The 25,692-nt window shown below is 34.3% G+C and overlaps 1 long non-coding RNA gene across 1 annotated transcript; it reads right to left on the bottom strand.

Annotated features, from left to right (window-relative positions):
- Nucleotides 1–4,053: 4,053 nt before the first annotated feature.
- Nucleotides 4,054–7,850, bottom strand: LOC126812334 (uncharacterized). Its single transcript, XR_007675887.2, has 4 exons — nucleotides 7,694–7,850; nucleotides 6,596–6,810; nucleotides 5,541–5,660; nucleotides 4,054–4,777 (listed from the first exon to the last, which is right to left on the bottom strand). It is a non-coding gene; the product is annotated as an uncharacterized LOC126812334 (long non-coding RNA).
- Nucleotides 7,851–25,692: the final 17,842 nt, after the last annotated feature.

Here is a 25,692-nt window from a genome sequence, read left to right on the forward strand (position 1 = left end):
GGTAGATTTATATTTACAAACACCACGTAAATTTATAGTGTGTGTAAAATAACTCTGAGGTAAATTTACTACCACAGTGTAAATTTACAGTGGGTGTAAGATAACTTTGAGGTAAATTTACAACCACAGTGTAAATTTACAAGCACTATGTAAATTTACATCGAAGTTATTTTACACTCACTGTAAATTTACATGGTGTTTGTAAATCTAAATCTACCGCTTAGGTGTAAATTTACAAGTCAATGTTAAAATACAATCATTTTACTGGCAGAAAGTTGCCAGTAAATTTACGGTAAAAATACACAAAAATTATTTACAGTGTAGATGGTGTATTTATCTTGAGTTGATAAAGGGTCTTTTAACCTGAAACGTTATGAAGATTTATAGGCCATCTATGACAAAATCATGGTGACGTGAGGTATTGCACCTTTATAGATATTGTTTACTGCCAAAGATTGTTTGTTGATTATCCAGACTGAAATAAATGCATTGAATTTAACAAGGTGTTCTGGTTGTCAATAATAAAGCCATGAGTGATATGCATGTGTGAGGTAGGGTATTTAAGTAAGAAGTTATTCTGAATTTGTTAGTGGCTGTTTCCAATGTTTAGGTGTAGATTAATGGTTCAGTGCGAGACATTAAGTAATATATTGATATTGTACAAGTGCGATAACACGAGGGCAATATCTATATATTACGCAATGTCTTGCACGTGCATTTAAATGAAATACGTCACGCGGGTCCAATGTTGCAACTAGTATAAATAGCCTAATGTAGGGTGACCCACCATAAATAAATATCTCCAAATATCTCTACAATTACGCCACAATATTTATATATATGCCAAGCCTCAAATCAGTTTCACACAATTATAGTCACTAAATAAACGATCATGTTGTACTTAATAAGCTATGACCATTAATCATCTATAAATAATAGACTGAAAACTGGTTCCAAGTTGCGTCCATAACATCCAGACACTTTTGAGTAAAAGATAGGTTACGTGCCCTTGTTTTGAAATTAGTCTCGCTTAACCAGTCTATCGACCATTCTACGTCTGATTGACAGGTCGGGATAATAAAGACTACTTTTTTACGAAACATAACAGAAAGCTAGAACAAGAAATTGAATTTAGAAATAAGCACTTCAGACAACTCAACAATTGTTTTAAGAAACTTGTAAAAGTAAAATGAAACTACTGCTAGTATCATGTTCCTGCTAAAGAAAGTGATTCAGAGATAGTATTTGTACTAAACCAAAAGATGCCGCTCTTAACGGTACAGTTAATGATAAAGCAATTTAAAAAAATAAAACAAACGTAATTACTAAAGCTGCTGTAATAACCAAGAAGCTAAATTTTACTGCTATTCAAAATCGTCAACAATAGATTTTTTTCGGCTGTAATAGTTGATATATTTGTAGAGAATTGCACGTGCCATGGCTATTTATCGACTCAAAGCGAGTGCGGGGTAGTCAGAAATCAGTTCGAGACACGCAACTGAAGCGTGCACATTTAGCCGTGTCGAGACCAACTTTCTGTAAAGTGCACGGGTCACCCTATGGACGCTTATCACATTGCCCGTACCATTATTTGAAATAATGGTACGCCAACATCAAAGAAAGACGTCACATTTGTATTTTAATAGTGAGTAAGCGACATGTCTAATGTCTATTACATGTAATTTTAAATGTGTTTGTGAAAGTCCTAGGTGAATATTTCTTGCCGTGGTGACAAATGAAGTCTTGGTGACATAATAATTTTCTTGTCTTTGAATGGCAAATGGTAGTCTTGGTGACATGTGCATTTTCTTGTCTTGGTGACAAATGGTGGTCTTGCTGACATTGTATATAGCGTCAAAATTACATGAAGTCCAGGTAACGGACATTGGGGGTAAAATGATGACAATCTGTAAGTATACTCATGATTTAAAGGACAATATTGGTGCCAGTCATTATCACATATGTGATAGAACTGGTTAAACACGCTCCAAATATTATTTTATCACAGAGATCATTGCTACGATAGATGCGTAATCAATGTTTCAACAATCGGAAGTAACGAACGCAAAAGGAAAACACGAGTTGTCCCTCTATATAACTGACTGAAGTGATGAGTGTTAACAGATACATGGGCGAATTTCTGCTCACTAATAATTCCTTCGAAGACCAAAAGTTGTTGTGTGAGACTGTGAAAGAATATCTGACAATTCATAAAAAAAATTGACTGTCACTAGATAAGAGAACATGAAAGAAAAACAGAAAAAGTCCGTGCATTACCATGTTTTTATAAGTATAGAATGAATTAACACACGTGAATGTACGGATTGTTTCTATTTTTCTCGCGTTCTCTTAGCTAATGACGTTCAATTACTTTTTTGAATTGTCAGATATCCGCTAACAGTCTCATATAACAACTTTTGGTCTTCGAAGGAATTATTAGTGAGCAGAAATTCGCCCATGTATCTGTTATCACTCGTCACTTCAGTCAGTTATATGGCCACAGATCACTAATGATTTCCGCATTGACATTAATGTTAATTCTCGTCTCTTAGACCAGCTCTAACGTTTTCCAAAATTTTAGTTGGGTAGAACGCTTTCTACCACAGATGGAGCAACATGTGGCAACCTCTTGCCCAAAAGCACGTATGAGGTTCACCATGGAAAACTTGAGATACACAAGCTGAAAGTAGAGACACGTAAACATGTTATTTTTGACCCTACATTTCAACCTAACCAACCTCTCAACTCTTGTATCCTTCCGCCTTAAAATCATGAATATTCACCCAAACCTGGCAGAAAATATATTTTCAAACCCTTTTCTTCGATTCTACACCAAAAAGTCAACAAAAATCGCCACGCAAAAGGGGGAAAAAGGAAAAGGGAGAGAAAGATTAAAAATAACTTTCACCCTACATTCGTGGGTGACGGCGTAGAAATATTTGGTGAGTTGTGTCCATATAGAGGGATAACTCGTGTTTTCCTTTTGCGTTCGTTCCGATTATTGAAGCATTGATTACGGCCTGTGCCGGTCATTTTTTTTTTTTTAGTAGGAAGGTTGCTAGTTGTGGGTAACATTCAACTTTGGTCCTTGCCCCTGCAAAGAACGAACTATACCCTTTCAAACTTTGGTTTTCATCAAATTCATTTTTCCGAGAAAGTTGAGTATCTGGCCAGTACCAAGATATCATTGGCAGTAGAAACTTAAAACTCTGTGTGTAAGAGGAGCTTGGGTGGTCCTACTAAAGCCCTCAATTTCGTCTGTCCAAATCAATTATTGTCTGAATAACAGCTCATCCAAATTTAGTTCCAAATTAGCCCATTTTTAAATATTTTTCTATTAAAAAATATATTTCCAATTTGCCAAATTGGGATCAACTGTACCAACCTAATATTCTGTAGGGATGTATCTGGGTACTAACCCAACTCACAGAAAAAAATGGTCCACATCCCCGAACCAAGACTTATCAACCTCTACATGGTGCTCTTGCGGACACGCTCTTAAATAGCGTTTATAACAGATCCAAAATTGAAACTTCTTTGCTTAATACAGTCGTTCCTGATGATTAACTTTGTCGACACGGGGTTTGGAAATAAATTATATGTTTCTTAACGGTTCGTCTTTTTATCTTTAACACATCGCACGGTCACCTACCCATTGTAAAGTCAGGTAAAAAAAAAAGACATTTAGGACACATGCATGAAAACCAAAATTGATGACTGTATACATAACTTGGCCCATTGCTTACTTGTCAGCATGGCTTGACAACAATTGAATGCACCTATTTCCAGATGAAATGGGGTTTATTTAATTTCCAGATAATACTGCCGCTGTCGAGATTGTGAATCTCTCGCCAATCATAAAATAAAATGAACTGTCTGTATTTCTCCGAAAAGTATCACCGAAAATTCAGATAATGGCATACAAATAAAGAACAATATAAACATTTCCAGAATTAATCAGTGTTATGCGCCTAAAAAGATATTCATTTTGCCCTTTAAGACTTATTAATAATTTTGATTTATCAATGTATAAAATAATACCTGAAAACATGATCACTTTGAGTTATTACTATTCTTTAATACATTTTAAGATTATAACATTGCTTGAAGTAATGCAAAATGTAATGTTAGACTGTAATATTTGTTTTGTCATTTACAAAACATCATATTAGCTATCATATTCGATATTTTAATTAATAACTTACTCAATTCTAACAGCATGTTTGCTTAATATCCATTGATCGAATACTAACGAATGTACAGCATAAAATATTTTTTTATTCAATTTCACACACACACTACACAGGACGGAAATATTTCAGAGTGGCCTCCCTTTGTTCCGAGAGAAGAAGTGAAATCTTGTCCGATTCACCATTGATATATTTAATTATCACATATTATATATTTGAATCAGAATCTGAAAACGTTAAACATCAATATTTATGAAGATAATCGTCAACATAGGGATCATGATTTCTGTAATAGTCATTGTAGTAATCTTTTTCCACATGTGAGCCACTATCCGGAAATTTATCCCAATCTTTCGGAGAAAACGTTTTCTTTTTCTTCCTCCTTCTTTCCATACTCTCTTCAACAAAAGGCTCGACTCTATTGACGGGGGTATATTCACTTCCACACATACAAAATGATCCAATTACAGCTAATCCTGGACTGAAACATGCCACAATAAAACCCCAGGACAAACTCGCATTTATTCCAAAATCAGAAAAATTGAAATAATATCCATAAACAGCAGGGCCAACAGCCAACAGTAGTCCTGGAAAGATGTAACATATACTTAGATTTCGGGAAATAGATATCAAGGCTTAGACATAATTAGTACTTACACACAGTCATTTACAACATAACAGAACAATGCAGACATTGTTTCGGTAATAAATATTCATGTAATGGAATTACATGATTTTAATGACAGGACAGTAACTCTGCAAATAACATCTTCCTGACTTCAAATTTCGATATGACTCTTTCTTACAACTAGCTCGGCAAGTTCGAAGGAAAAACCCTGACACGTACAGCTTTTACATGGTTTTGGGGACGTCGACAATAATTCTGCGCGAGTGTGAACTTAGATATGGTTCCTTTTCAAAAGTAGTCAAACTACCCTAACAAGTCTGTAGCGCGTTTACAATATTTCGTTGACGGGGGTAACTCATTGACAGACTGTGGATTTCGAAGGGCTTCCTTCTTAGGACAAGCTGGAAATCACAGCACGTTTGATAAACAAAGCTCAATAGATCTCCAGAACATTTACATCGGGGGTGATGACAATATAGACACACATAAAATGTGGTCGTAACAAAACTGTTGATCATGTAACACCACGTTTCACTGGGATCTTTTATTAAAATATTGACCATGGCTGTGGAATAATGTATCTCACCAAATAGTACATTTCAAGATATCTGTCACTGCGTTTCTTGGTTGAAAATATATAGAAATGGTGCATGAAATTTGAAAAACAATCAAATTTAAAAATCTAATGAGAAAGTATTACCTCAAATACACCAAAGACTTACCTATAAAGAAAGCATCAAAGCCTTCAATTCGACATGGAATTCTTTTACACAGGAAAAATACATCCATGAACATTATAATAACACTGACAAGCTCCACGCCTCGAACCACTTCAAACCAAACTGAAAACACATTAATAAATACATAGTAAAGTTCAGTAAAATATATATTTTACAAATGAAATACTATACATATATAGTTAAATTCTTATTTTTTTGGAGAAAACGCTAATTCTTTAGGCAAAAAACCCTGTATAATATTGCCCATGATTTGTTTTTGCCATTATGTATTTGGCAAACTCCCCAAATAGTTAGGGCGCGTAGATCCATCCATATTTTCACAGAATCATTCAAAATGACTGCTGAAAATGAGGTCAGATCGCGTATTCGAAAGAAGACACCAAAATCTACCCGTATGCCAATGTTCACGCTTTTGTCAAACAGTGAATCATTTTTCACCTGAGCGACCTGGTTTGTGCCAGTGCATTAAGAACCTAATCAATTGTCTCCTGTTAGCACCAGTTACCTTCTATCTACGTTTCAGTTCATGAATGTAAGTTGTATAAAATATGTCGCAAGAAATGGGGATCAAAACCACTTATGTTGAGATTATAATGAATAATTGCACTTGTTGAGCAGTCAATATGGCTGTTCCATAACTTCCGTTTTAGAAATTTAGATAAAGCGCTAGCCGTTCTTGCCATAATACTTCAAACAAAAATAAATAATTTCAGTCAAATTATTTTATTCTATGCCAGTATGTGTAGATTTGACACGATAATCTTGATGATAAACAAAGTCTCGATTATGTATTTTATCGTTGAGTTATTAAATGGCGAAGAAGTTCTAACCCATTCAATATAATATCTAAGCCATCCGGTGACCCAGAGAGTTGATTACGGACTTGTCATGCGAATACATGTCTAAAAAAATAAGTAATATAACATTTGAAGCTTTGAAAATGTTCCTGCTGTAGGCAGATTTAGTTCTTACATAATGCATTTTTAAAATATACGGTGAGTCCATTAATATAAATCTATTAAATATTGAATTCGTACCTCCATTTGTATGTGAATGAATCAAAGAGCAATTAGAAAACTGGAAAAGTTGACCACAATGTTGAAACAGGCCATATATTCTACCACTGTTGTTATCTATTATCCATGTAGGGAAGCACAAGGCTAAGACACCGGTCAGTATGGAAAATATACACATAAACACCCCGAACTTATAAGCGAATTTCCTTTCGTGAAACTGCATCTTATGTCATTAACTATAATAAAAAAAAAAACTTTATGTTGTAGGGTTAAAATAAAATATAAATGTACATCATTTAGTACAGATGCAAAAGTGTAGCTAAAACGTAGTCAATTGTGGGACACGTGGCTAAACGATAATGATATAGGCCGAGAAAGTTCATCGCGATTTTTCAGCCGGGTTTCTCCTTTGTCAAACAAGATGGCGGTATTCTTAACGCCCAAAAATAGACCAACTACGTAAGACATACATGTAGTTAAATATTCAAACAAATTGAAATTTCACCTTTAGTTAAGTTAGATCAAAGTGTCAATGACATAGCCACATTTTTAAAATCTATTTTCATATTAGCGATCGTCGATTAATCAGGTGTATACATTCTCGGTTGGTATACAGTTCCAAACATAATTAAACAAAGATGCAGCATGAGATAAAAACAATTGTCAGGAATATTTGCCATGTCTGGGTAGCTTCTTATAACCGATGGTCGGTGGTATTTGTAGGTTCTAATTTGTAAATTTCCCAACCATGTAAGGAGCGCGGATTTCTGACAGTTTTCGGAATAAATTAAATTATCATATTTGTAAAGAATAAGCCTTTAGTCTCAAATAGTCGTCTTCTTTTAAACAATTTCAGTGACAATTATATAATATGCTTCAACAAGCCTTAGTCACATTTAATATGACGAAAATTTTAAATGTTAACAGAAAGCATAGCAGATGTGAACTGGTTTTCAGCACAATGTTCATTTAAAGATTGACCTTCACACTAAATCCTTGTCAATACATTAAACCATTCCAATTAAAATGTATTTCACAAGGTATAAATAGATAAAAGGTACCCATTTAATTTCAGTATCTAATAGCATTTGTTTAAATCACATAAATAATTAAACCTACCTGGTTTCAGATTCCAAAAATGTTGATATTATATACCTACATTTTGTTTACAAATACTGGGTGATTTTATATAATTCAGTATTGTGACATTCTTGCTACCAGTACGCAAGAAATGCGTCCTCGCTATACTAATATATATGATCATAAAGAGGGCTGAATAACAGTTATTGAATAGAATAGGATTTGTATATAAATATTGGCCAAAAATACTCTGGTTATAGAAATGGTGATTATGATCTTGTATAGATTAAACCAACAATAAGCTTTTATTGCTTTTGGTCTACTAACAACGTGACGTTCCCTGTTCTTTGTTCGGTTTAATATATTTCCCCATTTGACTACTTCTCAAGGTGGCTTTTTGTTTATCATGCGTGTTACTGAACAAAAGTAAGTTATCTGACAACATGTATTGCTAATTTTTCGGATGATAAGAATTGCTTTAGATTGGAGTTATTACCCTTTGATTGATGACCCGAGGTGTAGCCGTGAAATATATAATGAGGGAGGTCCGCAAATGAAATTATATAAAATGTTGACAATCTGTGACGCCGGAGGCACGAGGCTGCGTAGCGCAGCCGATGTAGCGCGATAGGGAGAGGGTGGGAGGGTCACCCTCCCACTGGGGGGGGGGGGACACCCCCATAAACACTGTTTTGGCATATTTTACGGGGTTAAACTAAAACATCACACCAAAACAATGTTTATCATGTTTATTCATATTTTTTTCATGACTTTTACATATCAAATTATGTTACACTTGAGTTATGAACAACACGACAAAGAGACTTTAGTTGGGGAATTTTTATGAGGAGGATCCAAATGAAACAAACTTGATCACATTACTTTAGTTTATGAGGATGCATATTTGACAATCACCTTGTTAACTACAATACTATATACATATACACATTGACATTTACAAGAAAGTTGGTTGTATAGATATTTAAAGTATTTTGTACATTTTGTGTATTATAAATGGATTTCAAAAAGTACATTGTTTGTACATTGTTTTATACAGATAGAATCTTAACTAATCCTAATAATTATTGTAAATAAATAGGAGTTAGGGCCTACTATGTCATTTTTTTATTTTTTTTTTTGGGGGGGGGGGGGGAAGTATATTCAGCCCCCCCCCCCCAAAAAAAAAACAATTGGAACGCCCATGATTTTTTTAAAGATTTTATTGTATCATTGCATCCACCAAGGACAGCATACACAGTTTAAACAAAAGTTGATCATACAATTATAACATAACATCTGGGGTGATCCTTTATGGATGTACAATGTGATATAATATGTCTAAAGCATTAAAAAAATGGTCGTTATAATGAGAATCAGTATAGAGCTAAAACGAAAATTATCTAAACTAGCCTGAAAAATAAACAAACTATTTCTACCGTAAGTATTAGTATAATAAACATATTATATTGAACAGGGGTGTTGGTCAACAGGTAACTCTGATGCTCTTATATATGTGAAGCAACCTGACTAGCAATTTCGTTTGGGGGATTTAAAACATTAATCATATTGCACGAGATGTGCGGATTGCTTTTGAAAATTTGCGTAAATTTTGAATTTCTAAGATTGTTATATTTATTACAGTCAAATATGAAATGATATTCGTCTTCTATTTCATTATTATTACATTGTTTACATAAACGTGCATGTGGCGGAATATTTTTATAACGACCACGCTCTATCTCGAGATGGTGTGTGCTAAGCCTAATCGAAGTCAACGCAATTTTATGGGCCTTCGATTTGACGGAGCGCAGATAGAACGGTGTCGCATAAAAATCCGGCCCCGAGTTCATAAAGCATTCTCAGACTTAAGTTACAAATTTACTCAACTTTCAAACACTGTTTATGACAAATATCTTTGATCCAAAAACACAAACTTTTGCAAACAGTTTCTTATTGGTGTATTTGATACATTAAAACAACACAAGTTTTATAAAAGACCATATTTTAGTTAAAATAAGGCGAACAATTTTGAGTAAATTCTTAACTTAAGTCTGAGAATGTTGAATGTTTTGTGAACTCGTGGCCCGGCTTAATTTTTCCATACGTCCGAAGTTTATCGATCGATTGCGAATTTTCTTGTTGATCAGTAACTATTAGGAAAAGAACGACAAATTTCTTTTCGGTGGCAGATTTTATGTCACTATTTTTTAGGTCATTTTGTTCAAGTTCAAAATATCTGGTTAAAATCCCTATGCTATGACAAAATGATTTTCTTGAATCAGCAGTTTTACAAGAAAGTTCATAATCCGCTACAAATGACGTGTCTAGGAGTTTGTTTTTATTATCCGATAAGAATCTTTTGAAGTAAAGAAGCATACGCTGATGTCCAGAGATAGTGGATGGATACCACATTCAGCTAGATATCCCATGTTACTAGCACGCTTAGGCATATTGAGAATGAATTTACAAATGTTGATCGTACTTCTGTTTTCTTCAATGTTTTTGTTTTTGATAACATATGAACCCCAAATCTCTGCCCCATAAAGGGCTATCTGCTTAACAATAGAATGATAAAGTTTTATCATTACTGTAGAGGGCAGGGATTCAGTACAGCATAGTTTCTGTCTTATCGCATACCACGCCCGTCGGGCTTTTTTCATTTGGTCACAAAATGCGGTTTTAAAGCTAGAATTATTAGTAATCGTTAATCCAAGATAATTGTACGTTTCGGTATTTTGGAGTTCAAATTCTTCAAAATAAAATGTATATATATACTTTTGCTTTTTACTTATTTTAGAATTAAGAAACGTCATTATTTTTGTTTTATTCGGATTAAAAGTTTCAGTTGCCAATCGGAACAGAACTCGGATAAATTATTTAATTGATTCTGTAGACCAGCCTCATTAGAGGACAGCATGACATCTTTAAGAAATTTCAAACTCGTCTGCTCAACCCATAAACATTCATTGCTCATTTTTCGGACGGTTAAAATTGCTTCCCAGGCTGACTTTTTTTTATTTATCACGCGTGTTACTGAACAAAAGTAAGTTATTTGATACCCTATAACTGCTTAATTTTCGGACGGCCAGAATTGCTTTAGATTGGAGTTATTGCCCTTTGATTGATCTGAAAACAAATTACATTTTAACGTTATGTATTTCAGCCTCGTCTGCTCAACCCATAAACGCCCAGTCCTTGCAACAAATATTTTAAATGGTCTGTAGTCGGGCCAATATTTATGTAAAGTATAATTATTATCACAGTCCGGATTAATATTTGTGGTGAATGCATACTGCCTATGATAGACATAAAGTCTCCACGTACCACTTCTGTGTGGTACAATGAATAGTCATCTAAGTGGGTAGGACGTTGGCTCACTAATCTGGAGGTCCCTAATTTGATCCTTGCGTTAGCCGAGAATATTCTGTAGGACGGTAGGCCTGGTAAGGGACAACGTATAGTCGTTCGGATGGGACGATTAACCGTGGTCCCGTATACACATTGGTGTGCACGTAAAAGAACCATTGACAGTTGGAATTTGATATGATAGAGTAGGCCGTAGTGCCGCTGTCCGAGCAAAATTTCCTTCGTAGCAGACTGCATAGTGTGTGCCCGTCCTCATTAGCCCAGTAGAAGCAGAACAGTTGGCCGTTAATCCCCATTTCATTTCATTTCCTACCATCTTTACAGACTTAACTCGTGATACAGATAACCACCCTTCGGTGTTTATGACGATAAACGCTGGTCTCTTTATTATATCATTATAGTAAGCATTTTGTCAGAGCCCAGGTGACCTATAAATACACATCAGAAAAGAAACGAAATGGGGTTTAATTTTCTACTTTTCTGCACCAACCTGCCTAATGAAGATGGCCATGTACCATTTTATCGGGAAAGCGGCGTTTCCGCCTATACTATTCATCAATCCCCAGCTGCCAAGGTGTTTTTTTTAACGTGCACGTCAACATCTACACGGGACATCGGATTTTGGTATCCTCCGAACAGTTAGGCGCTGTTCTCTGTCATGATGGCTCACTAAACAGGAAGGTTCCGTGTTCTGTCACCATGTTGACCCAGAAAGTTACTCGGGATTTTTTCAGCATGATTTCCCCTGGTCAGGATGGAAGACGTGGTAAGGAATAATGTCTAGTCGTTGGGATGTGACTAAAACCGAGGCATTGTGTACTCTACTGGAAAAATCCCTAGGAACTTTCTCGGCCACAACCGGAGTTTAACCCAGAGGCACTTTACTAACCGAGTCACAATACACGTCAGAAAATAAAAATCTTAAGTTATTTCGGCCAAATAAAATAGAAATTAAATTAAAATCTTCACAGCCATTGATAACGACTTAATTTAAAAGAAAAATATAATTGGTCGTAAAGGTGAGATCAGTGGAATGAAATGCTTCAGGTGGACAAAACACCTGTATAATCTGTTGGCAGAAAGTAGGCTGGACCTTCGATTAATCATCATACATTCTTACGCATATATCAAAGCAAATAAATACAGTGGGCCATCAAAAACGTCTCACAGAATATAATTCGTGTTGATACGTCAACACTTCTAGCTATATAGAATATTTTATGATTTATAAATCCCTTTCGGAATGATAAAAGAAACGGTATATTATTATAAACGAAAATCACACAACTTGACAGCGTTATGAATAAATAAAATAAGCTGAATATTGATGATTGACAATTTGTGGATCAACATCATTCATCTTGTCTAGAGAATGTAAAAACAATTTTACGTTGCTTTATCTTTGAATATTTTTTTTATTGCAGGTGTTTGGGTAAGGACATAAATCAGAAATCTATTTGATCTTATTGTCATCGACAATCGAGATTGATATTGAATTTAATATTCTATTTTCAGAGCGAATCGTTCAAATTATTTACATTGCATTATTTTAGAAATAAGACTTGTAACCATTTTTCGTACAATATTTTCGTTACTATGAGAAGCATTTATTTCTTCCGGAATATCTAATCCTACGGAAGCGTATAGGGGTCATGGAAAATTTTGTAGAAGGTCTCGAGATCTAGCGATCCTGTCATACTTTCTTGAAATCCCGTGATCACCTGGTAATTTTCTCGAGATCTCAATTTAATGTTCTCGAAATCCCCTGATAATTTTCCTGGGATATTGACATCCTGTGTGTATTTTCTCGAGAATTCGAGTTAATGTTCTCGAGATATTGACATCCTGTGTAAATTTTGTCGAGATCCCGAGTTAATATGAAACCATAGTGTCTCCACGTTGTGATGCAGCCATTGGCCCAATACTTCGCAATATTTGATAATAAAAAAATACTCTAACATTTGTTACAAAGGAAAACTGCTAACTAACGAAAGAATAAACGGACAATCGATAGGGTACCCATGATTTACACTAAATTAGAAATTTGATTAAAATCGGTAGGGTTCATAGTCTTATGGCCTAAATACTTCACACCAAATATGAAATTCAAAACCTACCACGTTAGCTTTAATATGTGAAGCTTTGAATTACAGACATGCTTGTTAAATTATTTCAATTTAATGTTTGGGCGACGTTTAATAGAAAATGTCAATTTTTGCATGGTTTTCAGACCATATTTTGTTTTAAAATAAAGCTAGACACAGGGTTTATTGTATTGTGGCACAAATGCTTCGGAGCAGATTTTAAATCAAAAATCTTGAAAAACTCAGGACTCTAACACGTTCACAAGGTTTACCGGAAAAAAGGAATAACGCCATAACAAAACGCCAGGGAGCGCTGCAAATCAATAAGGTTCATTTTTCCGCCGAAAATAAATAAGATTCCTCTGCTTATGACATTAATGATTCAAAAGAAATTTGAACGATTGCCACGCAAAGTGTGGAGATACGCCCACGCAGCATCTATGCCTCAAGTGCAGATTATTCGAAAGGAAAACTTGGTTGTTTAATAAATTGAATAAGGATCTTACATTCTTCAAGAAATCTAATCTCAATCGTGTTCACTGCTTGTTATATCTCTGGGAGAAAAAAACCTTATATTGCTGAAAATTAACAGGGGTCATCCTTGTCGCGGAACACTGAATTTCGAAAATCCGTTAAAAACAAGATTTTCAAAGAATGGTGAGTATAACTCCGGATCGGAAGATCGCTAACCATTGAATATCCATAAATTTCGTGATCCCAAAGCTTCACACAAAATTTTAAAAGTAAAGCCTCTATTGCGTCAACAAGGCTTTCGGGGAGCGGGCGGGGAGGGGGCTATATTAAGGAACAGAAGGTCACAGAATGCTGAATATCGATAGGGCTCGTCCTCTCATCGTCACATATTTGAAAGAAATACGGACAAAGAGAGTAACTCTCAAACAGAAGTTTGCGGGGTACTGACAATCGAAAGGTCAGAGTGCTTCACACCACATTTGAAAAACAAAATCAGTTAAAACTGTAGCCTCTATTACGTTAACAAGTTTTTCGGATAAGGGGCATAACTCCAGGACGATAAGTGGTGCTAGAAGCGACAGGGATCGTTCTCTCATGGCCCCAATGCTTTAAACTAAATTTGAAACAAATCCGTTAAAAACTGTTGGCTCTATCGTGCTATTAAGTTTTTTGGGAAAGTGTGTGTGTGTGTGTGTGTGTGTTGGGGGGGGGGGGGTAAACTCCGAAACGTCAGGTTGTGGGGCGCTGAGAATACGTTAAATCTTGATAAAATTTACACAGGATGGCAAGACCCCGAGAACAAATACTCGAATTCTCGAGTTCGTTATCACAGGATGGGAGATTCTCGAGAAAATTATTAGGGGATTTCGAGAACATTAAATTGACATCTCGAAAAAGTATCACGGGATCGCAGGATCTCGAGGTCTTCTACAAAATTTTGCATGACCCCTATATGCTTCCGTACTACTATACGCTTCCGTATAATCCTAATTCAGGCCAATTGATGACCGTTTGTGATAAATTTCTTTATGTTATTATTTTGGCGATTTAAATTTGTATCTCTATGTTATGTTTTATCTTTTTCAACATGCCAGATTTTTTAAAAAACATATTATACTTCTTATTTCATTTATACGTTAATCTGGGTTTTTTCTCTCATAACATAAATAGTTACATGCGTTGCAATTTTATGCCATGCGGTGGTAATTCCTATGTTTATATATTAGAATACATATTAGTTTTATTTCACGTGCTGTTTCTAGGTAAAGCGTTTTAATGCCTGGGAGATGATTTTTGTATATTGTATTACAAGAACGAAGAAGATTTAATATTCCTTGAGGAGAATCTATAGCCTAACCATTATTTTGTTATATAAACATGTCAAGTTATGGTATATATTCTGTTTTCTCTGGCCTTAAGGTGTAATAAACGAATGACCGCTATTATCGCACGATCTACCCTTTATAGTTTTCTGCTCTACCTGACTATAAGTAGTTGTGGTTGTTGTTGACGAGGTGAATTATTCGTGTACTTGTTAGAACATCTGACACCACTTCTTATTTTGTTTATCTTAGAAGTTCACACAACTAGCAGGTTTTTCCATATTTTGTATTTATATATTACGCACGTGTTAACCAAAGAAGAATCGCATTTACAACACGCGATATTTAATTATGGGGTTAGACAGGGAGAAGTATTGCCCCCAGTCTCATTTGTGAATTTGAAAATGATTCCAAATCAATTTAATTTTGAAATCAGGGAATGTATTAGACTTTTTTTTACACTCTTATTCAAAGATGCCACATATTAAAAATAGAATACAATTCCAAATACTTCTCGATTGAATACACGCGTGGTCAATTAAATACATAATACTGCCCTCAATTACATTTTATTTCCATATGTTGACCTATACCGTACATAAACACCCGTGTAAATAAATTTCTTGTATTTTATATTTTAGAAAGATAAACCAGCAAATTAATGTAAAATGCCTATGTAATAAATAACAACTCAATTACCGCACCGTCTTTAAAATACATTAACCATTGAAATACTTTAAATATATACACTATAGGAGTTGGAAATAAAACTACATTATGGAAATAATATCTGTGAAAATTTACACTTACGAGATTCTCTTAATTCAATTAAATATGTCTGTACTTCTTCATAAGCCAACTTCTGTCTCCTTGTATGTTATAGATCTTTATTGCTTTGCGTATAACACGCTTGTAAGGACTTTGATTTTAATATCTTGTTTCCAGTAGGGAAGAAAGGATTTGGCGAACCGTGTTATATATAGTCAGGAGATTCGCTGCACGACTCCGTCTAATTGTATACTTAGAATTTTAAATGTTTTCTGTGGGGTAACCCAACCTGTTTAATGAACTTTAAGTTAAGCGTAGTTGATGTGTATCAATTCTTATCGAGACAATTGATAAACATTGATAGTTTTTTAAAAAGACCCTCAGACCTACCCTTGTCCGTATCAAATTATATTTCAATAGTGGCACGCAGCTTCTACTTCGGATACAAGGATACGAGCATACATTTATTGTGTCACATAATTATCTTTACTGCAGCACAGTCAGGTATATATGCAGTATTAAAACATTCTTAATAGTCCGACCAAATTAGTATGGTTTGTCTAATTGTCCCTGATACGGAGTGGGGTCACCTGACCGCATCCCATGCCCCCCCCCCCCCCCGGTTCTGCGAAAATAAATTTCGTAGTGAATTTGAACTAGTTAAGACTGGAATAAAGAAACACAGAACCGGCCAGTTTATTCATATTTGAGTGTTATAGACTGCAATAGGATACACCTAGTTGTAAATAGCTGATTTAATTTTGAAAAATACCATTATACCAGATCGATACTATTTGTACAAAATTTCTGCTGTTATTCTCTAGACGATTTTAACTATTTATATCTTCGCTTGTCAGATTTTCCTTTTAAAAAAAATCCCCGACCAGACTGGAATCAGGCAGCAAGAAGTTCACAGCTTGATTAAAGTGTTACCAATTTAAACATTTCAATTATTGGCTATCTGATGTTCCATAGGTCATAAAGATATCTCTTGATAATTGCTCAAGCCTAATTCCCGTTGTCGTGATCGGAAATAATGCTACTGTCAAAAAAGCCCCAACTCCGGAAAATGAAGGTAATTTACATGGAAATAGAAAAATTGAATGAGGGATCATGATAGCTGATGCGACTACATCTCCTTTTAGTCTCTTCGAGAAAAGATGGCCGGTAAAAGATGGCCGTGTTATTGATGTTTTATGTAATTAAATTTGAATTAATCAGAGAGCTAGTTAACGCTATGAACACGGCAGATAATTGAGTTTTTGGCTTCATGGACGACGAGAAGTTGTAAAAGCTGACATATGTAACAGGGTAGTAATCACTGGTTTATTAAATGTGCTGAAATTACATTGTAAGTTTGTGAGACAAATGATAGGCTGAAAATCTCCCGTGGCTCATAATTCTCCCACGAGGAGTCAGATTAAATCTGCAAAAGCGCGAGCAGCCATTCTATACTCCCGGGACCAAAGGGATTTCGGTTATGAGATGAAAGATTTTGAAATGGGAAGCTCGTCAAGTTAAATTCTGACGAGTTAAGCCACAGAGAGGGGTTTTTGTTTCCAAAGCTTGTCAAAAGTGCCGTAAATCCCGGCTGAGTATTTTCAGGGTGATTGAAAGAAAATGTATTTGTCTCTTAGTATGTTCTTTGTATCAGGTTCCAGCTTAAATGTAATTATTTTAAAGTCAACACTTGGTAAATAATATTCACTAAAGTTACATTTTCTTTGGGAAATCAAGTTGCTTTTCAAAAACGAAAAATGAATTGACGTTACCTCTTGTAACTCTTTGGGGAATTGTTTTCGAGAAAATAATATAATTAGTATGCTGTCCACTTTCAGGCTGAATTTCTAATTTTACAGTAATTGTGTTTTATGTAAACTGACTTCAATGACCATGGCTCAGTTTGTTTTGTTCTTTGCCTATATTATGATTCACAGTGACAAAAAATTGAGTCTGCTTAAGACGTCTTCTTAAGACGTAGTTCTGCACTGGCTGTTCTAATGAAGACGGGTGCTTTATTTTGTCCGGACAGCAGCGTAATTGCCCACTCTTATTTCGAATTCCAACTGCCAATGATTCTTTTACATGCACGCCAACGAAAAGAAATTTTCCTTCCCGGGCCCTCCGTCCTGAACAACTGATTGGAAACCACGCTGGAACATTCTGGGGAACTTTGTCGACCAACACCAGACCTCCTGGTTATTGAGACAATGACTTACTCACTGAGCCACTGCGGCTCCCGAAATTTGGTGTCAAGCATTGGGACATTAAGAGGATGGGCTCTATCAATTCTTCCTGGACAGTGGCATTTCTTCATCGAATTCCAACTGTGAAGGGTTCTTTTATTTGCAAGCCAATGTGTATACAGGAGCTTTTGTTTTTGTTCCCGTCTACACAACTAGACACTGTTCTTTGCCCTGCCCTCCGTCCTGCACTAACGACAGCGAGAACCCACGCTGCAAAATCCCGGAAAACTTTCTTGAAAAACACCAGGATCAGTGTACATAATCCTAATATTGAGATGGGCATGGTTGTTTCTACCATTGTTCTGGAAAGGCGCCAACCCGACATCACGACATTTTAACTCAACATTACGACATTTTTACGCAACATTACAGGGTTAAGCGGGTAAAAATTTACGTCTGGGATCGCAACAACAATCGCTTGATTCAATGACAGATATTACGATCCGAAGCGGCACCCACATTAGAACCCAACTCCCACTCTCGCAACCAACCCCCTTTTCTTCATTTTCACCTTATTCCTTGTTTATCGGTGTTTAACAACTGCAGTATCCGGCGTGACCCCCCCCCCCCCACCCGGCAAGGAACATCATATCATGTAGTTGTTCGGATGGCGTGCACGTAAAATAAAGCTTGACAGTTGGAATTTGAAATAAAAGTAGGATGCAGTGTCGCTGTCCGGGCAAAATTTCCCTCACAACACACTGTAGGGCGTATGCCCGTTTTTATTAGCCCAGACGGGCAGATAAATAGGACGTTAAACCCCATTTAATTTATTTACAATTCCAGTAAATTCTGATCACTTTATGTCAACAATTAAGCTAATGAACATGTCATATATATATTTTGTTTACATATATATATATTCAAATATGAGTTTCTGAATAACCATAACTTCAAAGGTTAAATTGATATCTTCGCCATCTGTATGGGGATGTACCGTTATGGTCGCTTAATCGGATAATAAATACAATATAAGTGTATAAGTTTTAACTATTTTATTGTCTTTGTAACATGCCTGGGGAAGTATTTGTTCTCTTAGAGATAACATCACCTATAGTTTTATACCCAGACAACTGTTAGAACGTTAGCCTATCACTTAACGCTTTCATGATTTTTCTAATTAGGGATAAAGTTAATCAGTTGTTAATTAGGGTCCGTGGGGACTGGGTCGATGATCGGACTCATTTGCTGATCGCTGATCAAGAGAGGGCGGTGTCTTATCATTATTATAGATTATTTAATGTCCAACTGTATCTTATTTTATAATCAAGGGTGACGGCGTCCTCTTCTAATACGTGTTGATAGTTTCGGGAATATATTAAGTATTAAGATTTTTTGGGTCGATAAACCAAAGAGAAAGCCGCATGAATCAAGAAATTAAAGAACATATCGTCGATGGTGATGTAAATATTACTCTTTCAAGAGACCGTTGTTTGTATGAATATTTTAATCTCCCTTCAAATAATCAATTTTAATAGGCCAGGGCTTTAATAGATTTGATATTTTACTTCTGATAAAAACAACAGATCAACAATCGTGCCGAACCGGGTGTTGATCAATACATTTTTATGGAGGAATTGGAAAAAATAAATCAATAGTCACTGGGCGTTCCAAAAAGAAATATTGTACTAGGTGTTTCAAAAAAAAGCCTTTCGTTATATTACAAGGCTAAATTTGCTAAATAGCTCGTTCCAAGCAGGGCATGCTGAGGATCGAAGACCCAATATTTATCAACAGATTAGACTATGGTTTGAATAGAGAAACAGAAGGCAATTAAATTATTAAAATCTGAGATCCTTTAACAACCATTTGGTTTAACGCCCACTTGATACAAACTAGGTCATTTCGGGACTAACATATGGTTCAATTTTATTTCCATAATTAGCTTACGCGTAGAGCAGTGGAATGAAACTGGAGGACCCGGAGAAAACCAACGAGGTTGGACAGGCGACCCTACTCCTTGTCACGTACAACCGGGGGAATCGAAACCATTCAGCCACCTCCCCCGTACCGTACCATAAGGGAAGTCTGTCTTCATTATCCCGGTAGGTGCAGAACAGTAGGGCGTTAAACCCCATTTCATTTCATTTCTGTCCGATTTCTGTCATGGTTCTCTTACGTTTTTCGTTCCATTCGAACGACTAGACGCTGTTCAAGAGGAACTTTCTCGGCCAAGACCGGAGCCACCGTGGGCACCCTTGGTGACTTAGTATCAGTAAGGTGTGGTTATAAAGTTTTTATTTATTATTGAGTGATCATGATGTGAGAAATGTAAATTATATTAGAATTTAATCTGATTGATTATTTTTGTTTTAGGTGTGTAGATAAGTTATTATAATATTTTTTTTATATAACAAAGTACTGGTTTTGAAGTTTAATTGCTTTATTTAAAGCTGGGTTTATCTTGACTCGCCCGTTTATCTAGAACATTTATCGAATAAGTATGAATATATCGTACCGCTTAGAGCAGATTATTATAATTATCATAAACAAAGATGAAATTTCTATTCGTTTGAATTAACTATTTAACAATATCTTACCTAGTGGGTCTACTTTCGGTCGTTAAGAATGCCGCCATCTTGCCGGAGGTCAGGACATAAAATCATTATCTCAACAGTGCAGAAGCTTTGATATTTCTATCTTCCAGTCATTTAGATAAAGAGATTTGGAGAGTGTTAACTTTATTCTGCGTATACTTTACAAAAATTGATTCTGACATAATAAACGTTTTTGAATTTGTGTGGATTTTGTTTCTTCAGGTTCAGTGCAGATAAGATTGTGAATTATAGATGTGAATTGTAATAGATCAGAAATTATAAACCCTTTCTGTAATCTCATAATCAGCTATAATGCTATACTAAACGGAGAAATTGGGTAGGCGGATTTGAGGTGCATGTGCATGATTTTTCAAGACTTACAGACGAGTCTTGGAGGAAATAAGCCTCTTTGATTTAAATTTTAAAAAAAGTATTAAAATGGGTTGATCTGATGAGTTATTTGGATTTATGATGGGACATGCTTTATATAATTACATTTTTGTTTCAAACAATTAAGAGGATGTCGCTTTGTTTACTAAATTTAGTTTCATATTTGGTTTACGGTTACATCTGGCTTTTACAATTTTATTTTCATCCCACTAAACAAATCAACACATTAAACACAATGAAATCCAAAACTTGTTTCTTCTTTTTTACGGGTGGGGGCTGTGTCCAAATCAAAGAGGTGGTCATTTAAAATGGCAATATAAATTGTCTTGCTGATATTGACTTCGAATTGACACTACCAAACCAAATGTCAATTATATAATTATTTGAAAATAAAATTAAAAACTTTTAATCCGAAATTATGTTTTGCAAATTCACTTTGTAATCGATTTGTGTGCTTATCGATTATTGAAAGGGTATTGTCTTATCTCGAAATTGTGGGGGAAGTTAATTACCAAACCGAACAGATCTTATTCGTGTAAAGATTTGAACTATAATTTTGTAGAGGATATTATATAGTGAATATTGATGATTGATATGTTAAATATCTTAATACAATACAGATACATATCCATGTCATGTTGACATCCATTTAACGCTACATTATGACATGTGTCCGGCTGACGTTATCATTTCTTGCGTGTCACGTGATGATTGATTTTGCGTTCGGCCATCAGTAGGGTTAATATTTCTATCTATAAGATGATTGACAATCAGAAATGACATATTTTATACATTTTAATAATAGGCGTTATGATGATTATGACATGGACGATTAGTTAGTTATGACACTGATAAAAGGTAGATATATAATATATCTCATTGTAATACATTGTTTATGAAACAGTACGTAATGCAAATATGATCACAAATTATCGATAGTATATAATGTTATGTGATTAGCTATTCGTTTGATCCATTATTGATATATATATGTGTGTGTGTATGATATATCATACATTAATAAACCAACTATAAAATATTTCTAAATCAGTAAAATTACTATTTCTGTTCAATTTATTCTCTAAAATAAACTCTTTTATATTTTGTTTTTCAAAATGCATATCAGTCAAATTACGGCGGACTAATTTTAAGTGAAAAGAGACGCACTGTAATATATAATTGTTCTTTACAGTCATTAGTTTACATCAATTTTACTTTGAGTGGTTTCCCCAAAAAATATAGTTCGGTAATTTGTTTAACTTTGTAATAATAAATACACCTACTGTGAAACGTAGTGCAATATCCGTATCAGTTGTATCTTTATTGCACGTAAAGATTACATACTTCCCCACCCTCGCTCATCCACCAAACAACCGGCATATACTGGGCATGAATGTTAAAGCGAGATACCGCTATTCATTCCAAAGTGAATTTAGATATGTATTTAATGTGAAACAAAACTGATTAGCAAACTGTAGTACTGTATAGCATGCAATTGACGTGGGTCCGAATTCTGATTTGTTTAACGATAAACATCTGCTGATTCTGTTTCTAGCTCAATTTGAAATCTACTGCAATTTTTGATGTTTCATTATATGAATGTAACGCATGGGTTTTAATACGAAAGTGAAAAATACCCAGATTTCGGATTCGGATATTGACCAATCAAACAGACCCAACACTTAAACTTTTCATTCTAATTTTATAAAACATCTTACTTGCCAGGGAGGATTCAGCTGCAGTTGACCTTTCGTACTAGAATCGATGTGCACTGAAATACATTAGAAAAGGTTATTATTGATACAATAGTCTACAAATTCTTAAAATAATTCGTTTTAATTTAAATATATTTTTATATGAAAAAATAATTCCTAGATTTGAATAAATGTACTGGTCGCCTACCTGATTGATCATGATACGATGCTGACACGATTTCTCAATACAACTCATAAATAAATAAATGACAAGGATTTTGGGGTTTATATTTTATGATAGGAAGTAGTTCCTCACTGACACCCAAATATTATTGACGTGAAATAGACATATTAGGACAATAGGTAATTATAACAATACTTCCTTCTTAATCCCATTCTAATCACAACAGAATTTGTTTTCAATATTATTATTATCTCACTGACACAATATTGACAAATTTAAAAAAAAAATGAGTTTTTTGTTACAGATAATTCAAGAAATTTCTTTAAAAACCTATATCATGAATCCCCTTTAATCTACATAATACACGTGGTCATTTAGCATATTTTGTTATAGCAATCTTTAAAAAAAAAACACAATACGTTATTCAGTGGTCTAGAACAATTGCCACCGTGACGTTCTGATCCCATTATTCAGATGGGTGTTGGTGATAGAGAATGGGTAACGGGGAGCAGACATATCTTATATTTTGAACCCAACGCAGTGTTTATCGTGTTTTTGAGCTATGTATTATGCATAGCTGTGTTTCAAGTTCGAGCTAGCTGTGTTTTATATAGAGTTGTGTTTCAAGTTTGAGTTAGCTGTGTATTATACATAGTTTTGTTTCAAGTTTGAGCTATGTATTATACACAGATCTATTATTAAATAAATATAATGTAGTTATTTTGTACATTGTTTATTTTAAGCTAGTCCATTACAGTTATCTTGAACTGTTGTATAATAATTATTTGATACTACGTATATATTATTCTATTATGATTATTATACACTATGATAGTTGTTTATGTTGTGTTATCATGTTATACTTACTGTATGTCATTCTATAATATTCTTTTTTTACGGTTAATAATTAGTTTGAATTGTCAAAATCCCTTCTTTAAATATCTTACTGTTATTTATGTGATAATTCTTTTCTAGTATATTTTATTGGAGTTCCGTCTTCATTAGCCCAGTAGGAGCAGAACAGTAGGACGTTAAACCCCATTTCATTTCATTCCATTTATTGGAGTAATTGTCTACTACATTTTTATTGCAGTTATGTTCTATTATATTTTATTGCAGTTATTTTCTACTATATTTTATTGCAGTTATTTTCTACTATATTTTATTGTAGTTATTTTCTACTATATTTTATTGCAGTTATTTTTTTAAATATAATTTATTGTAGTTATTTTATGCTACATGAAAATGTATATATATTCAATGCTACTATAATTTATGCAGTATATGTTTTTATTTAATTATAGTAGTATAATTATTATTGTAATTCAATACTATGTTTTATTATTGGAAGTTTATACTATATTTTATTATATTAAGTTTATTCTGTGTTTCTTAGTAAGTTTACACTATGTTTTATTATACGATGTTTATACTACTCTGTATGTTTAATTATCGGACGTTATGTTTATTATTGAAAGTTTATACTATGTAGGTTTGTGCTTTATTCTATTATAGTATGTCCTATTAAAGTGATTTCATCTTAGTAAATTTATACTATATTGCATTGTAGTAAGTAATTGTAATTTTACTAATGGTGTTAATTCATAATTATTTCATAACATACTTTATTATATAAACACATTACATTATATCACGTTGGTTGCATACTAGTCCTTTTCTAGGAGAATAAATGTATTAATTAAAACTAATACTGTACTTTAAATTTATTTACCACAATTTTTATTATTGTATTATATATTTCATATTAAACTATTCTATTAGTATATATTCTACTTTTCTTGTCACATTGCTAATATTTAAATTGACATTTAATATATAATGCTTTTAAGTTATATTGTCTATGATTAAAAAAAAGATTGTTATAAGGAATGGCTAATGGCTTTTATTCCTATCATCATGACAGAAATAACAGAAGACCCTTATCCTAGGAGATTGGTTTCTGGAACCAAGACGATATTTACTTAAATCAGAAATTGATGCCTTTAATGTATTTCTGTCTAATAATGACACCTCACAAATTCACAATATTATTTCTATAATCGTCTGTTTTTCAAATCTAATTCCCCATTGAAAAACCATTTACAAGGAATTAAGATATTGCTCTAGGGCTATTTAGTCTTAGAGAAATAAAGCTGAGTGGATAGGATAAGTTCAGAAATCTTACGATTCGTGCATTGATTTCCTTCCAGAAACGAACTTAATTATTGAATTTACACCTAAGTAAAATCTATCTTTTCTTTGTTGAAAGTTATTTGACACAATATTCAATTATACTTGGATCGCTGGCGTAAATGGTCTTTTGTTTTAGCAAAGTTTTCAATGATAGAAGAATCTCCTTCTGTACGATCATGGTGTATAGATCTAACATTACAAGGCACGTAAAGTGTTTATACGATTTAGGCGTCAATCACTCGTTGTTTCTCTTATGTCGTGCTTCGAGGCATACTTGTGTAAGACTAATGTTTTTTTCTCTTTCAGATTGATCTGTTGCTTCCTTCCGTTGTATTAGATCAGATTCTGTAAACACAGTTTTCTGTACAATTCTAAATGACTTGTTTACAGAGAGATGGTGGTCGATGGGTTTATTAAGAACATCAGTATATTAAGTTAACGGATTTCATCTCATCATACTGTTAAGTCCATTGTAAAAAGTGTTAGACAATTAGACAATATTGTGAAGACGTCAAAAAGAAATAGATTGATCACAGCGATGACTTTTTTCTGCCAAGTTGTGTGTTAAATCTATTAATCGTCTCCAAATAGCCTACGGACTGAAACTAGCCTCTAAACCTAGCCTGGTATTACCTTCCCATTAATCAAGTTCTCTCGCTTCATTTGCTTTTGTTTTGCTTCTCGGTGAACGATATTGTTAAATGCCGGCGGGGAAAACCGACATTTTCTCCGCCTACTAGAGCTCTGATTGGTCGAAATAGCCTATTGATTGTTCTCTCC

This window comes from Patella vulgata, chromosome 2 (genome assembly GCF_932274485.2).
Source record: "Patella vulgata chromosome 2, xgPatVulg1.2, whole genome shotgun sequence".
NCBI lineage: Eukaryota > Metazoa > Mollusca > Gastropoda > Patellidae > Patella > Patella vulgata.